We start from the raw sequence: 17,302 nt of genomic DNA on the forward strand, positions 1-17,302 counted from the left end.
CTGACAGAGAACTGCAGAAGGTTGTGCTCATTACAGGCGGCCAATCACATGACAATAACTTTGCTTTGCATACAAAATTTCTGTATCTTGGAATCTGGACAATGAAATGAATTATCCGGGAAATGTGATTAGCTGCATACAATTTGCATGACATTTGCATACAAGTGCAGTTATTTGCATCTCATTTACCTCCCTACACATAAAGCATTGCCCACACATTGACAAGCAGTAGATTGTACAGATTGATGAGACAATGGAAGCAATGTGTTACTCCTGTGACAACAGATCTATATGTACTTATAGCAAGAGATCTGTGTTATGTTTGTAGAGCAATGTGGTGTCACTTACACATTCTTATTACCATTGTGCAAATTCTTGTTCCCATTTGTGCAAATAAAGATATTGTGACATTACACAACATAAATTATAGGAGCTGTGAGGTAGAGGAATTATCTATTTACTTCATGGAGACCCCAAACCACTAATACTTCTGTAGCTGTATAAATACACACATACAGTATATATTCCTGGATATACAGTATAGCCATATCTCTCCCCCCATCCGTCTGTCTAATAAGGAACCAAACTGCTGCACACTGCAGCTCCTATTGGACAGGAGATCAGTGGGGGAGGGGAAAGGGTGTGACTAGAAATCACTGGACCTCCCCCTGCAAAACTTGGGAAACCCCCTCCACCTTTATAACAAACCTCTCCTCTGTACCTGTGTGACACCCTTTTACATGCTTGTGAATGCCGGGCTTTCTTTCATCTTTAAAGTGTAACTGTCGGGCATAAAATCAAAATCTATTCTTATTTTTATCTGGATAACAAGTAACAAGGATGCTAACCAGTAGCTCTAACCTCAACCATCATGAAGGGCTTTGAGCGCCTGATCCGGGCCATCCTGAAGCAGTCCACAGATACTGTCCTTGATCCTCATTAATTTGCATACAGGGCAAACCGGTCAGTCAAGGACACCATTAACGTGAGCCTAGCATACATCACGGAACACCTAGACAGGCCTGACTATTACACTAGGATCCTGTTCTTCGACTTCAGTTCCGCTTTCAATACCATCTGTCCAGACATCCTGCTGGACAATCTCGTGCAATTAGGAGTTGACATCTCCCTCTGCAGGTGGGTCAGGGACTTCCTCTCAAACAGAACGCAGAGGGTGAAGCTCGGCAACTGCTTCTCCAGCGAGACAGAGAACCACCAACATGGGAGTTCCGCAAGGGTGTGTATTGCCCGCTCCTGTTCTCCCTGTACACCAACACAGTGGTCTCCCCAGGATCAATTAAGTGGGCGGGCCACCCAGGTGAGATAAGGCCCCGCCCAGCTGCAAAACAAGTCGGCTTTCTTGCATATTAGAAAAGCCAGCGCTGTTCTGACTCCTCTGTAGCAGAGTCTGAAACACCTGATCTGCAGGGCTGCCAGGCAACTGGTATTGCTTAAAAGGAAATAAACATGGCAGTCTCCATATACCTCTCTCTTCAGTTCCCCTTTAAAGCAAGAGTCATATGGAGGCTCAATGTTTTCCCCAGGCCTCCATCCGGCTAATTTTGGTAAGCACCTTGCTGTCATCGGCTTGTTTCCTACTTCTCCTATGCTGTAAGCAGAGCTTACGGCCCTGTATTCCCCCTGTTGCGCCCCACCCGGCTACTTTTTCATGCCACCCGTCTGGAAAATATTTCTGGGGAGAACACTGTACCTTTCAGACTTAACTAATGCAGTCTGATTGGCTGAAGCCTCTTTCCTTCCTCTTTTTCCCCTGCCACACCTCTATTCCTCTCTGATTGGCCAATATTTCTCATGCTGAGACAATGCACTTTATATTGCAGAGCTGTGTGGGAGTGACAATGAGGGAGAGGAGAGTAAGGGAGGAAATGACATCAGGATTGGCTGCAAGATAGACACAGTTAAAAGGGAGAATCCTAAGAAGGATTTTTTTTTCCCTATAGAAAAATCACTACGATCAAAACGTGGACAGTGCAATACATATCTTATGTAAGTAGAGCAAGTATTTATCTACTTATATATGCATTGTTTTTTTTTTCTGAGATAATATTTTTGACAATATTTTTGACAGCTCCTCTTTAAAGAAAACCTTATTATTTTTTTGTAATCATGTGACGCAGGTTCTACCATAAGAAGCTCTTAGGCTGGTTGACATTTGACCTGGAACATAAATTTGCCTTCTCATGTTAGTGTCAGCGTATGATGTCTCCCACAATGCATCACTGCTGAACATGCAAATTTAGAAAGCCTTCAGGGCATATTTTCAGCAACAATTGCTGTTAAAAAGGTGTCAAATCGGTCCATAAACCCGGGCCATGGCACAGCATCCCTTAAAAATATGTATTTTATACAAAGGCTTTTTTTAAAACTGCATTTCAGGTCTATATTTTTCAAATTAAGTTTTTTTTTTTTTTTTAAATAATTTTTATTGGCAGAAAACAATTATTACAATCATTACAATGAGACATATAGATACTGTTTAACATTGAAACAATAAAAGAGCAAGTAAGATAAAACATTCTGGTAAGAGTTACAATGTCCGATATTTAGTGTTAGAGATTTAAGTATTATATTGATAGTACAGTTTTCTGACCATTTCTTTTTTATTGTTTTTTTTTTTTTTTTTTTAAACGTAGCCAAAGCTTATCAAAAATAGTCAAAGCTGCATTTTTTAGGTTTGAAAATAGAAAGGCTCAACAGTCTGTTCCTAGAGGAATACGTACTCTGGAAGGACGAGGCATCTCCCTCCCCGGAGGAAGAAATCCTCTGTGGCTATAGAGCAGCCTTGACACTGATGATAAATAACTTGAAAAGAAAGTAACTAATCATAAAGTGAGACTATACCTGACACTTACACATAACCTCGTATTCTTGTCGTTGACAAGAGTGTATTTTGGATCTATGTCTGTATCTACCCATCCAATTCGCACAAAGAAAGAGTAGGACTGAAAAGTAGAGAGAGGAAAGGTGAGAAGGCGAACGAGGATGCAAAAACAATGGAAGGTCAGTCAAAGAGATAATTGAGAAGCAAATTTACAGTAGTGTAGAAATACACAACAGAGTCTCAGGTGACCTTTCTGGTCAGGAAAAGACCTTAGATTCCAACGTCCAGACAACCCAGGTCTCCAGCAATGTGTTTAGATAGGTACCACTTGGTATATTTAAATGGGTCCATAATATTCAATAAATTCGTTCTAGGGACATAACTTTTTATATATGGAGTCCATAGTTTAAAAAATTTTGCTGTGTTTTTTGACTTACATTGCTCAGCGTCAAATTTATTGATAAACATTAATTTATTCATGGTGTCTATTAGTTGTCTGGAAGTTGGAGGGGAGGAATAAACCCATTGCGTCAATATACACTTCTTGGCTGCAAGAAAAACTAGGTGTTCGAGCGGCTTCAGTGAGGCCTGATTAGTGGTTGTTGTGGAAGGTTTTATAATATGGAAAAGCGCATCCCATGGATTATTGTCTCTTTTAACAGATGTCAATTTCAGGCACATGTCCCTAGCTTTTAGCCAAAATTTTTGGATATAGGGGCAGGACCAAAGTAAGTGAAATAAGTCTGGGTAGGCCTGCATGCATTTGGGACAGGAGGTTAGATAGTCTGTTTTCCCTGGGGGTTGTTTAAAATTGAATGCATAATATCCTTTATATATAATTTTTATTTGCATTTCCCGCCACGTTTCTGCTACGATATTTGAACATACCTCGGCCCATCCCTTCTCTATTAAAGGCCCTAATATTTCGACATTAGTCTGAAGTGCCTTCGCCCAAAAAGAAAGATGACTAAAAGAGGCAGATTTGAGTTTAAAGGACCGGAGTTCCCCGTATAGCTCTGAAATAGATTTTTTTTCTGATATATCACCTAGGATCTTACTGAATTTCTCATGGGAGGGGAGGGACATCTTCGGACCTATCGTGGAGTGTACGTAATGTTTCAATTGATAGTATCCCAGGACTGAATTTGTAGGAAGTTTAAATTTTTTCTGCAATAGGGGGAAGCTTAATAGTCGGGCGCCTGAGTCAAGTACATCTGCCAGGGTTGTGATTCCTTTGTTTTCCCATATCTTTGATATTATTGTACCCTGTCCCCCAGGGAAATCAGGAGAAGACCATAGCGGCATTAAAGGAGAGATGTGACCTGGGAGAGAAAGATATTTGCGGAACTCTCTAAATGCGAGGCAGGTATCACGTAATAATATATTCTTCTTTATTTTATCAGGAAGCGAAATAATTTTAGAGTGTAGGATTCCTGCCAAGGACCATGGTGTGCATAATTCCTGCTCCAACTTAGTGTTTGTAAAGAAGCTCGTTTGGCCTAGCCAATCTCTAGCATGCCTGATAATAGAAACTAAGTTATAGGCACGTATGTTAGGGAAATTGACCCCAATTACCTCTCTTGGGTTCTGTAAAAGCCTCAATGGGATTCTGGCTCTCTTACCTTTCCATAGGAAAGCTTTAAATGTCTGAGTTAGAGTCTGAACATCCTTGTGTTTTAGTAACAGTGGCAGGGTCTGTAGGGGGTATAAGAGTCTGCCAAAGCTGATCATTTTGATGAGGTGGCATTTCCCCAGAAGAGAGAGGGGTAAGTTTCTCCAGTGTTGTAATTCATTAATTACTTTTAAAATGATGGGAGTATAGTTTAGATGGTAGAGTTTTGTCGCGTCCCTGGGTATCTTTATTCCTAGGTAGTAAATGTAGTCACTAGCTAACTGAATTCCTGCACTTTGAATTAGCTGTCTAGTGTTTTGGTTGGGGGAGTGGGGATCTAAAAATAGAATCTCAGATTTGGATTTATTTATATGTAATCCTGAGAACCCCCCAAAATGATCTAGAGAGTTAAAAATCTTAGACAGGTCATTCTTGGGATTGCCTGCAAAAAGCAGGATATCGTCAGCAAATAAAGAGCAGTGAATGGATGATTTGCCTAGGGCGATACCTTGAAAAACTGTCCCTGATCTAAATAGTTCTGCTAGTGATTCGATAGCCAAATTAAACAATAAAGGGGAGAGGGGGCAACCCTGACGAGTGCCTTTGCAGAGGTGTATAATAGGAGATGCTACCCCCTCCACTATTATCCTAGCCGATGGGGAATCGTACAGTGAATGTATGTATGCCAGAAAGGTGCCTTCAAATCCCATTTTTTCCATGACCATATCCAACCAGTCCCATCTTATACTGTCAAAGGCCTTCTCGGCATCCAGGGACAAAATGGCCCCCGGACGCCGAGAAAGCCCCCCCAGCCGAGCATGTTCCAAAACCGCCATGACTCTTCTAATATTTAAAACTGCAGACCTTCCCTGTACGAAACCCACCTGGGAATCCTTTACTAGGTTAGGAAGAAGAAGTGCCAAACGCTGTGCCATAATCTTAGACAACAGCTTGATGTCACAATTGAGCAGCGAAATGGGTCTATAAGATCCGGGGTCAAGCAAATCTTTATTTTTTTTAGGGAGGACCCTGATAAAAGCTTCTTGAGCTGTGGGTGGAAATTGTTCTTTCTTTAGGATATGATTGAATAGTTTACCCATGTATGGGATAATGTCTTTTTTAATGCTCTTGAAGAACCCAAATGAAAAGCCGTCAGGCCCTGGTGCCTTATCGTTGGAACCAGACTTTATGGCCTCCAATATCTCTTGTTCTGTTATCGGAGCATTTAGCAATTCCCTGTCTTCCTCAGAGAGTCGAGTTAATGGTAGCCTATCTAGAAACTCGGGCGCACCCGCGCCGATGGCTGGGGGTGGTTCGTATAAGTTCTGGTAGAATTTATGGAAGACTTTAGCAATGTCAGCAGGTTCAGTATGTAGTGTGCCTGTTTGGTCTTTAATATGAGTAATGTGTTGGATTTTGCGTTTACCGCGTGCTATGTTCGCTAAGAGTTTGCCTGCTTTGTTTCCAAATTTAAAAAAGTTCCAATCAGTTTGTGATCTCCAGAACAGAGCATATCTGTTGTATATTAGGTCCAGGGTTTGTTTAGCGTCAAGCCATTTACGTCTAAAAGATTCAGACATGTATTTAATATAGTCGTTGTATGCCTGTCTAGATGAAGTGGACGCTTTAGTGTATTCATCAAATGTTTTTTTCCTTCGCCTGCTGACATATGCCAGAATCTCACCCCGGACAACCGCTTTACCTGCTTCCCAAAATAATATCGGATCTTTGACATGGCTAGCGTTGTTTCGAGCATAGTCGAGCCACCACATTTGCAGTTGGTTTAAGAAGTCTTCATCTTTAAGCAGATGGGATGGAAACCTCCATTGCCTTAACATAGAGTTACTACGTCCTGTCAGGGATACTTGTAGAGAGATGGGGGAGTGATCTGATATGGTAATTTCAGCGATGGAGGCCTTAGAAATTGACCGCATCGTATGCGGGTTCACCAGGAAGAAATCGATACGAGAAAGTGATTTATGCACTGGGGAATAGAAAGAAAAGCGCGATGCAATGGATTCAGAAAGCGCCATGCATCTATCAAGTTTAGGGACTCTGCAAAGGTGTTGACTCTTCTATCATTTTCATTTGCTTCTCTGGAGAAGGGGTATTTATCTGCCTGCTTCCTATCCTCAGTCGCGTTTAACACAGCATTCCAGTCTCCTCCAAGTATGCATAAAGAGGAGGGGTTTATAGCAGACACCAAAGATGTAATTTCTGAGAGGAAAGGCCCGTTGCCTGTGTTAGGTCCATATAAGTTAAATATAGAGAGTTGGGAGCCCCTAATGTCTAGATCCAACTGAATCCACCTCCCTTCTTTCATATCTGACTTATGATGGAGGATTTGACATTGTAGTGTTTTATTAATAAGAATTAGTGTACCTGATTTCCTTCCGTTAGCGGGGGCCCCTATGACTGTACCAACCCACAATTTCTGCATTCTCTTATACTCATCTGATGTTAAGTGAGTTTCCTGGAGCAGGGCGATGTCAGCCTTCAATCTATGTAAGTGTCTTAAAACTTTCACTCTTTTCTCACCAGTCCTCAGGCCCTTCACATTCCAAGAGACAATGTTTATCTCATGGAGGTAACCAATGGAAGTGGTAGAGGTGACAAAACAATAGTGGATTAAGGCGGGAGAACTGTATCCCAGCAGAGTACAGTCCTTTCCCATAGAAGTGGTTTTGGATGGGTGTGGATGTGTATAGTGTCATGAGCGTCAGAACAAAGAACGAACAGTGGAACAAAACTATATACAAAATCAGCAGATTATTACTTCTCACATGACTCCCTTTTTTCCTCAAGTGTAGCGGAGACAGAAAAATAACAATAACAAGAGCCAATGCACTGGTTCCTGTCATAGTCGTTACCACGAAACAAAATATTACCAACAATGCTCCATTCCTTATAAAATTCAGTATTGGCATGGCACTGAGTACACTACCGGCGAACCTGGGTCCCCAGAGATATAGACAGCACCATTAGTATTTAGAATAACAACCCCCACACATGATAACCGTTAATTGTCCATAGAAATCGGCACAGAGCGCAAATAGCAGAAGTGTGCCGAGTGCGTCTACCATGTCGACTCTCAGACAATCATTTCGCTAGTATAAGTATTGTATGTATTACATATTAATTATTAAACATTGAATATTAAATCGCCCCCTTTTTATCCACCCGCTGCTGCTTCTTCCCCTCTATACTAACCCAAGTAATTATGTCTAAAACCCTAAAGTTGTGGGAGAGAGTAGTCTATGTACCCTGTATTTACCATCCAGTGCGATTTGGTTCTCACGGTGTTGCGCATGGAAGGGTATCATCTCCTGATTCATTGCCGTGTAGAGAGTTCTCTTGTGCACGAGGAGATTTAGGCAGAGGTCCGTCCTGCGTATTGCCAAGAGTAACGGAGATGCTCCTTCTTGCCTTTGGGGATCTCCCAGGGGAGTCATTGTCTTGCAACTTTTTGACATAGTTTGAGGCTTCCTGTGCATCCGTAAACGTCTAGGTCGAAGAATCGGGCAGAAAGATCTTGAGGATTGCTGGATATATGAGAGCAAAACGAACTTTCTTGCGTATGAGTTCCTGGCAAATGGGAGAGAATTCCTTTCGAGCTTTAGAGACTTCGGCTGAAAAATCAGCAAAAACTAGGATTTTGTTTCCTTCAATGTTGAGAGATTTCTGAGCTCTGAAAGCTTGCAGGACCTTATTTCTATCTGTGTAATCAAGGTATCTGGCGATCACTACTCTAGGTCTTTTAAGTTCTGGCTTTAACCACCCTGGCGTTCTGATTAAATCGCCAGGGTGGCTGCGGGAGGGTTTTTTTTAAATAAAAAAAAAACTATTTCATGCAGCCAACTGAAAGTTGGCTGCATGAAAGCCCACTAGAGGGCGCTCCGGAGGCGATCTTCCGATCGCCTCCGGCGCCCAGAATAAACAAGGAAGGCCGCAATGAGCGGCCTTCCTTGTTTTGCTTATATCGTCGCCATAGCGACGAGCGGAGTGACGTCATCGACGTCAGCCGACGTCCTGACGTCAGCCGCCTCCGATCCAGCCCTTAGCGCTGGCCGGAACTTTTTGTTCCGGCTGCGCAGGGCTCAGGCGGCTAGGGGGGCCCTCTTTCGCCGCTGCTCGCGGCGAATCGCCGCAGAGCGGCGGCGATCAGGCAGCACACGCGGCTGGCAAAGTGCCGGCTGCGTGTGCTGCACTTTATTTGATAAAAATCGGCCCAGCAGGGCCTGAGCGGCAGCCTCCGGCGGTGATGGACGAGCTGAGCTCGTCCAGACCGCTCAGGAGGTTAAGGGTCCTAAGCGGTGTGCGCGTTCTACCTTTAAAGGGCCAGTGATACCCAAGTTTTCAGGGATAATGTCCGCGCAGAGTTCCAGTAGTGTGTCTGGTTTAAAGGATTCAGGAATACCCACAAACTTTAAATTATTTCGTCTTGACCTGTTTTCCAGATCATCTATACGGTCTGCTAGAACAAGGTGCTTCTTATCGGAAAGATCAGAACGTTTCTGTACTAACTCAAGCTTGTCTTCTAGGTTACTAGTACGTTTCTCATTTTCTTGCAGGCGAGCAGTATGGTCTTTTAGTTGCGTCATGATAGGAGCCATATGTGCTGAGATCGCTTTTGTGATTATGTCAGATAAGTCATGTTGTAAGTGTGTAGCTACTTCTGCGGCTAACTTCTTGTAGTTAATGGAGGTGGATTTTCCTTTAAGAGGGGTTGGGTTGTCATTCTCACTTGCCGATTCCATATCCGTAGTTGGGGTACTTTTAGATTTGAGATTGGATCGGATTCTGGGCCGTATAGGAGATATTTTGGCGCGTTGGGCTTTAGCGAGGAACTTGTCCATACCTGCTTACCCAGTAAATGTTGTTCTGGAGCTGCGTCAGCCGAGAGTTCCCGCTGTGTGAATCTTGCAGATGTGGTAATTTATTGGGCGTTCTGTGGTAGTAGAGATGGTAGATTACTATCTGGAGAGGCAGGGTCGGAGAGGGCTCGGATTATAGGCCTTTCCACTTGTGTGGGCCGTGAACTCGCGTAAAGCCTGTCGGTCTGTGCGGGCAACCCAGAGAGTCTTTTACTTGTCCCCGGGCCTGTCTCCGTGTGTAGGCCGTCTGTGCAGACTGTGCAGGCAGCCCAGAAAGTCCCCCACCCGTTCGTGTAGGAGGCTCAGGTTGCGGAGTCCGCCTCTCCCCGGAGTGTCCTAGCTGTTTTGTGGAGGGCGCGGCCTATTAGGCTGTCTGCGTGTGTAAGCCAGGGACTTGCGTGAAGTGCGTCAACAGGGAGACTCTGCGGACAACCAGCTAAGTCTCTCACCTGCTCGCGTGACCGGGATGGTGTCCCCCGTTTTGAAGTCCACAGTAGTTCAGTTGCGGGGGGCGCAGCGTGTATGCCTGCCTGTCGAAAGTCCGGATGGTTGCGGAAGGTAGGCCGGCGGTAGGCGGAAACCAGATGGAGCCAAGTGGAGATGGAGACAGGTAATGCGGAGGCTCCCCGATTCGGCCCAGAGTTAGCCGGAGTATAGTACTCCCCCTTCGGGGTCTTCAGCGATGCGGGTGGGCGTTTTAGGAGGCTAAAAGAGGTGTGGGGGTTGAGTGAGGAACGGAGCTCCTGTTGCCGTGTCCGCTCACTTGAGGCGCCGGAACCGGAAGTAAATTAAGTTTTTTTAGAATGGCTGCTGTGTTTACCTGCCTAAAATTGTTATTTGCAGCCACTGTGGCAGAGGCTTTAAATATTTGGCAAATACCTGCTTAATTCTTAAAGTACACTGCGGTCACAAAACATGCTGCTTGTGCAGTGTGGGCCTAACACTGGGTGTAGAGAAGAGAACTGGTAGGCACTCCAATACTGGACATATTGGTTAATCAAGTGTCACAATGCTGCATATGCTACAGGACCTGGTGACATGCTCAAAACAACAGAGAACAGTCCAAATCAGCAAACAAGTAGAGGAAAAGTCTGGCACTGTCACTTCTAATGACCTCAAGGAACAAGCAATCATGAGCAATGATGAAATACTCCTATTAGACCTACCGGTAATGGAGTTTCTAAGCATCTTCCGGGACAACAGGGGAGATCCGATCCCTCCTTCGGATCTGGGGAAACGATCAATCAAGAAAGCATTAAAAGCCCCCGCCCTCCCTCATTCCTCAGTGCGTATACAAGTAGAACCTACTAGAAACCACCGGAAATGAGGATAGCAGAAAAAAAGGCACCCAATAGTGACTCCTCTCCATAAAACAGAATTATAGAAAGGTGCCCCTAGCTAGGGCAGGGTTATAGGCGTTGTCCCGGAAGACGCTTAGAAACTCCATTACCGGTAGGTCTAATAGGAGTATTTCTCCAATCGTCATCCGGGACAACAGGAGAGATAGGCAAGAAGTATTTTTTTAATAAAAAAGGCTCACCTAGGGAGGGACAACTGCTTGGAGCACCTTTCTGCCAAACGACTGATCTTGCTGAGATAATACATCCACTCTGTAATGCTTGATAAATGTGGATGCTGTTGACCAGGTTGCCGCTTGACAGATCTGCTGTATTGTTGCCCCTGCTCTCTCAGCCCAAGATGTGGACAAGGAACGTGTGGAATAGGCCTTAATGTTGGTAGGTACAGGACAATTACTAGTCTGATAGGCTAGAATTATAGCTTGCCCTAGCAATGGTTTGTTTTGATGCTTGTTGCCCCCTATTTTTACCTGCAAATAGTATAAACAGATTACTTGACTTCCTAAACTCTCTAGTCCTAGCCAGATATGACAGAAGAGTGCGTCTCGCATCTAAACAATGAAACTGTAACGATTGTGGAATTCTCTCCGTGGTCAGCGCACAGGACGTGCGCTGACACTGCGGAAATCCTCCACAAGCGTATAATTTGAGAGAACCCAGCAAAAGGTGCAACACACCTGTAGAGGGAAATTCCTGTCGGCAGATGGAGCTGTGGAGTGCAGAGGAACAGATCCACTGCCCTGCCACAGACGCCAGACAGGAATTGTACGAAGGGAAGAGACGCAAGGCAAGATAGCCCTGAAAGAGAGAGCGCAAAGCGACAGAGGGTATGTGTGTCCACCAATCTAGTCGCCACCCTGCGACGATGAACACACAACCATGAAGATCAGGTGAGAAGGCAATCGCAAGAGATGGCGATTGCTAACAGCGACACAAGACTGAATGAGCACAGATGAGGAATGTATGTATGCCCACCAATCTAGCCGCCAACCTGCGACGGTGGACACACAACAGAGGAAACCAAGTGAGAACGCAATCGCAAGAGAAGCGATTGCAAATGAGAATGAGCACAGGGACAGAATGTATGTATGCGCACCAATCTAGTCGCCAACCCGCGACGGTGCAAACACAACAGCAGAAACAGTAGGAACGCAATCGAGAGAGGCGATTGCCAGAGGTGACACAAGGCTTAAGCAAGACAGGGCACGAGAGTAGCAAAGGCACAGCAAATCATACAATGAGAAGATACGGAAAATAACAAACGCTAACCAAACGCGAACACCGCACTCATTCGCAACAGCGAACGCATTTACAGCGCGGTCTCCGCGTGTTAAGCACAACAGAGACAAGCACGCCTAACTAACCCCCGCCACACAAATACGAAACAGAGAACGCGAGCGCTTGCTTAACGGTTACCTCACCGAGCCTACAGCAAGCGTACGTATCAGACAAGACAGACAGACGGACGGAAAACAGGATAGGAAAGTTCCACTGCTCTTTCCGCCAGAGCGAGCGCAATCCAAGTTCAGGGACAGGATAGGAGAGATCCACTGCTCTTACCGCCAGAGCGAGTGTGATCCGGGTTCAGGGACAGGATCACAGATCAGGAGGATCCACAGCCGCTACCGCTAGAGGCTAGTGCGATCCCAGCAAAACAGGCAGATGAGATAGCCGGTAGCATCCGCTGCCCCAGCTATACTCAAAGAAAGCAGATCAGAAGGATCCACAGCTGCTACCGCTAGAGGCTGGTGCGATCCAAGAAGACAGATGAAACAGAAGGGGCTACCAGCAACAACCGCTGCCCTGGTTAGCACCCACAGACAGACAGGACGATTTCCTATCGACCACCGTTGGTGACAGGACAATCACAGCAGAGAGATAACATTGACAAAACAGATAAGCAGGCTAACTGCACTAGAGAAGCTGCCTAGTGCAGTCCCCAGAATTACTCCAAGCTAACTATAACAATCCAACAGGGAAGGCTGACACTCCAGGAGTGATTTAACAAACCGTTATGACCAGCAAAGCCTTCTGGTCAGCAGAAGGTCTTTATAGTGCCAGCCCTCAAAGGAGACAGCTGGGTAATTTGCATGTATGCAAATCCCTCAGCAAAGCAACTCTGAAAGTTGCAAGATGAAGCCAGGTCTCTTTTCCAGAGACCTGCATCTCTCAGACATAAGGAATGGTCAAACAGCTGTCTGCCTGTGCAGCCAGCTGAGCGGATCATTACAGAAACTCCTTCTCCTTGCTATTTGAAGCCTTATCACAAAAGGAGGGCAAAATTTAGGAAGGTAAGCTGGATCTAATCTTAAACGAGTACTATCTGGACAGATAACCAAAAAAGGGTCTTTAATCGATAATGCTTGTAGGTCTCCCAACCTCCTGGCTGACGTGATAGCTATCAGAAAAGCTAACTTGAAGGAAAGGAGCTTAATGTCAATTTCATCAATAGGTTCAAAAGGGGACCTCATGAGACAATTGAGAACCAAGGATAAATCCCATTGAGGAAAAATCTTCTGTCTCACTGGGGTAGATCTTTGAATGGCCTTGAAAAAATTTCTTACCAGTTCCTCCTGAGCTAGGTGTCTAGCTAACAGGATAGACAGTGCCGAGCATTGTACTTTTAAGGTAGCCATACACTGGTCGATTTGCCATTAGATCGACCAGCTGACAGATCCCTATCTGATCGAATCTGATCAGAGAGGGATCGTATGGCTGCCTTTACTGCAAACAGATTGTGAATCGATTTCAGCCTGAAACCGATCACAATCTGTGGAGCCGCCGCTGCCGCCTGTCCCCCCCCCCCCCCCCGTGCATACATTATCTGACGCTGGCTCCCGGGCATCTTCTCCGCATCTTCTCCACGCTGCACCCGCTCCATCTCAGCGCTTTCTGTGTCACTCCGTGACCAGGAAGTTCAAATAGAGCGCCCTCTATTTGAACTTCCTGGTCACTGCAGTGACAGGAAGCGCCGGGATGGAGCGGGTGCAGCGCGGAGAAGATGCGGAGAAGACGCCCGGGAGCCAGCGTCAGGTAATGTATACCTGATCGGATCGGCCGCCGCTAGCGACGCGCTCCCTACCCGCGGGCGATCGAGGGTAATTTCCCGCACGGCGCGATCGACGGACCGATCCGATTTCGGGAGGAAATCGGATCGGCGGGTGCGTTTAGCGCGAACGATTGGCAGCAGATTCGATCCCAGGATCGAATCTGCTGTCGAAACGGCCGCGAATCGGGCCAGTGTATGGCCACCTTAAGAGTACTAGGCGCCAGCTTCATCTCAAAACCATCATGGAGGAAATCTAGAACTGAACTAGTAAGGTTAACATCTTTATTTTTTGTAGTACACTATGACAAAAGAACCTTCCAAACTTTTCGATAAATCTTCTGAGTTACTGGCTTTCTGCATTTCATGAGGGTTTCAATGACCTTCTCTGAAATACCTTTCTTCCTCAGAATCACCCTTTCAGGATCCAAGCTGCCAGTTTGAATAACTGGGGCTTGGGATGACTCAGATGCCCCTGCCTCAACAGGTCCTGTCGTATCGGGAGAAGAAACAGAGCTTTCTCTGATAACCTCAACAGGGTTGCATATTGCATACCAAGGTCTTTTTGGCCACATGGGAGCTATTAAGATCATTTTTACCTTTTTTTTGTAGCTTTACTAGAACCTGAGGTATGAGAGCCAATGGAGGAAAGGCATAACATAGATTGTACTGCCATGGAAGACTGAGTGCGTCCAATCCCAGAGATCCTGGGCTCCTGTGAAGGGAGAAAAACCGATCAGTTTTAGCATTCTCTGGAGATGCAAAGAGATCTATATCCGGCGTGCCGAAGACCTCTGATACCGCGCGAAAAACCTCGGGATGGAGACTCCAATCTGATTGACTCACTTGTTGTCGACTCAAAAAATCTGCTTCCTGATTTAACACCCCTTTTATATGAATTGCAGACAAAGATAGAATTTTGTGCTCTACCCAATTAAAGATCTCTGAGGATAGGGACATGAGGTCTCTGGATCTTGTCCCTCCTTGTTTCGCCAGATAAGCCACCGTCGTAACACTGTCGGAAAAAATTAAAACATGTCTTCCCTCTATCATTCCTTGAAATGCTAGAAGGGCCTCCCGAACTGCCATCAGTTCTCTGAAATTGGACGATTTCCTTCTTATGGCCTGGGACCAGGAACCCTGTGCATGTTGCCCCAGAGCTGTTGCCCCCCAGCCCCATGAACTCGCATCTGTGAAAATTTTTATCGGGTTTGATTGTCTCCACCATCTCCCCCTCTGTAAATTTTCCTGCTTTAGCCACCACTCTAGACTGAATTTCACTGGATCTGGAATGGCAATTCGAAGATCCAGAGAATCCTGGGATTTGTCAGAAGTACATTCTGTAACAGTCTGCCGTGAGACTGAGCCCATATGACGGCCGGAATTGCGGCTGTAAACAGACCCAGAAGTCTCATAACTTGACGAAGTGAGCATTCGTCTAACGACAACATTTTCTTCACTTCCATCTGGATTTTCAGAACCTTTTCCTGAGGTAGAAAAATTTTCTGTAACATAGTGTTTATCTGGTATCCTAAAAAGGTAATTTGCTGAGCAGGTATCAAAGCCGACTTGGCATAATTTATGATCCAACCTACTCGAGTAAAAGTTGTTATAAAAATCTCCCTGTGTGCTAGAATCAAATCTTCTGTTTCTGCAAACACTAGGAGATCGTCCAAATAAGGGACAACTGAAATACCCTGCAATCTTAGTGCCTTCATTACTTCGGCCAGAACCTTTGTGAAAATCCGAGGAGCTGATGCAATGCCGAAATGCAGAGCCTGAAATTGGAAATGGCGAATCCAAAACTGATCTCGGATCGCAAACCTTAAATATTTTTGATGACCTGAAAAAATTGGTATGTGCAGGTACGCATCCTGAAGATCTATCGAGATAAAAAAAACTCTTTGCCCTGAAGGAGAGCCCTCACTGAATAAATACTGATTTTTTTGCAAACTAAAAATGGATTGAGGGACTTTAGATTCAAAATGAAACGAAAAGTGGGAAGCCTCATTAGGATCCGGAGGCTTCCCCCACCCGAGGTGAGTACCCCCCAGGGGAGGTTTTTGTCGTTACAGAGTCTCTTTAATTCAGCGACTGTTTCTTTAATTTGCTCAGTAGCATAAACAGCTTTAAGTAACTCAGAAGATTCATCAGGGGAAAATAAAAATCTCGCAGTCCTAAGTCAATGCTCAGTCTCTGACTCATCAGACTGTGGATGTTCACCTTCCTCTAAAGAAATAATTTCTGATACCTCTTCCCCTTCCTCCTCCCCCTCCTCACCAATCTCTTCCTCCTCTTCAGCCCCTAAAATATCCGAAATGGAAGAAGGCTAAGAGAAAAACCCTGAAGGGCCCGGGAGGGAAGCCGAGGAAGGGACAGTTAAAGGCTCAGTAGCTGGAAGAAACAAAAGATTCTTTAAATGTATCTAATGTTTCCTGCATCCTAATATTCACAGATTCCATAACCCCCTTCAAAATGTTGGAAGTCTCTGAAGCCACTAAAGCATCTATATATGATTGACAAGCATTTTTAGGAGCCTCAAGTGGAATCTTAGTGCTACAAAATCCACATCTTTTATATTTCTTTTCAGGGGCTGTAGCAGGATTTTTGGGCTCAGTCTTTGCCACACCAGAAGCCGCCGCTTGGGGCTGGGTTTGTCCAGATGGCTTTGCCGCCGCTTGGGCTTCCATGCTGGTCTGTGCGCGCGGAGGACACCAGGAAACCACTTCCTCCTTCCTGGTCCTCCGCTTTATCCTCCCCTTTCCGCCGCACAACGGATGACGTCAGCACGCACCGTCCCTCCTCCTTGCACCTGACGTGAGAGACCCGGGAAGCTACTGCGGCTGTGACAGACGCTACGGCAATTCCTTCCGTGAGCCAGCGTCCATTAGGTAGGAGAAAGCGCTGTTGTGCCACCCTGAAGCGCGTTTCTACCCTAAGAAAGACAGGCCCCACAGGAATCCCCTCCGGAAAACACCCAAGGCCTGTCCTTCGGCGTATCACCTCACCCTCCGGCAAGGTAAAAAACAACAAACGGGAGCTGCTTTCTTGAAGGTGTTTCCTGGAGGGAAACACAGATGAACTGAGGAATGAGGGAGGGCGGGGGCTTTTAATGCTTTCTTGATTGATCGTTTCCCCAGATCCGGAGGAGGGACCGGATCTCCCCTGTTGTCCCGGATGACGATTAGAGAAAATAACTTATCTCATCCGGGTGGTTCTGTGTGCTGAGGGGGTGTAGACAGGGGGCGTCAGTGGGTGACGGCCTAACACAGTTTCACAGGGTGACGCCTAGCTTCTTCTGAGGGCAAAAGTTGCACAATGAGTGGTGCTGGGGGCAGCCATTAAGTGCATTTAGCTTGAAAACACAACTTCCAGTCCAGCAGTACAAGTCCCGCCCCTTGACACCCCCACTCCCGCTCACACAGAACCACCCAGATGGGATAAGTACTTCTCATGATCGCCCCTTGTAGTCATTCATGCCTTTACCATACTGCTTGTTCCTTCCGATCATATTTTATCACAGTGACTGGCTGTAACAGTGATGCAGCCACACACTACACTATACTAAAC

General features: G+C 45.6%; 1 protein-coding gene across 1 annotated transcript in view; it reads right to left on the bottom strand.

Moving 5' to 3' along the window:
* The window catches only part of LOC137535336 (zinc finger protein 665-like), a 213,664-nt gene that overhangs the window by 174,304 nt on the left and 22,058 nt on the right, over nt 1-17,302 (bottom strand). The gene's annotated exons all lie outside the window — the stretch shown is intronic.

Source organism: Hyperolius riggenbachi, chromosome 10, assembly GCF_040937935.1.
Source record: "Hyperolius riggenbachi isolate aHypRig1 chromosome 10, aHypRig1.pri, whole genome shotgun sequence".
Lineage (NCBI taxonomy): Eukaryota > Metazoa > Chordata > Amphibia > Anura > Hyperoliidae > Hyperolius > Hyperolius riggenbachi.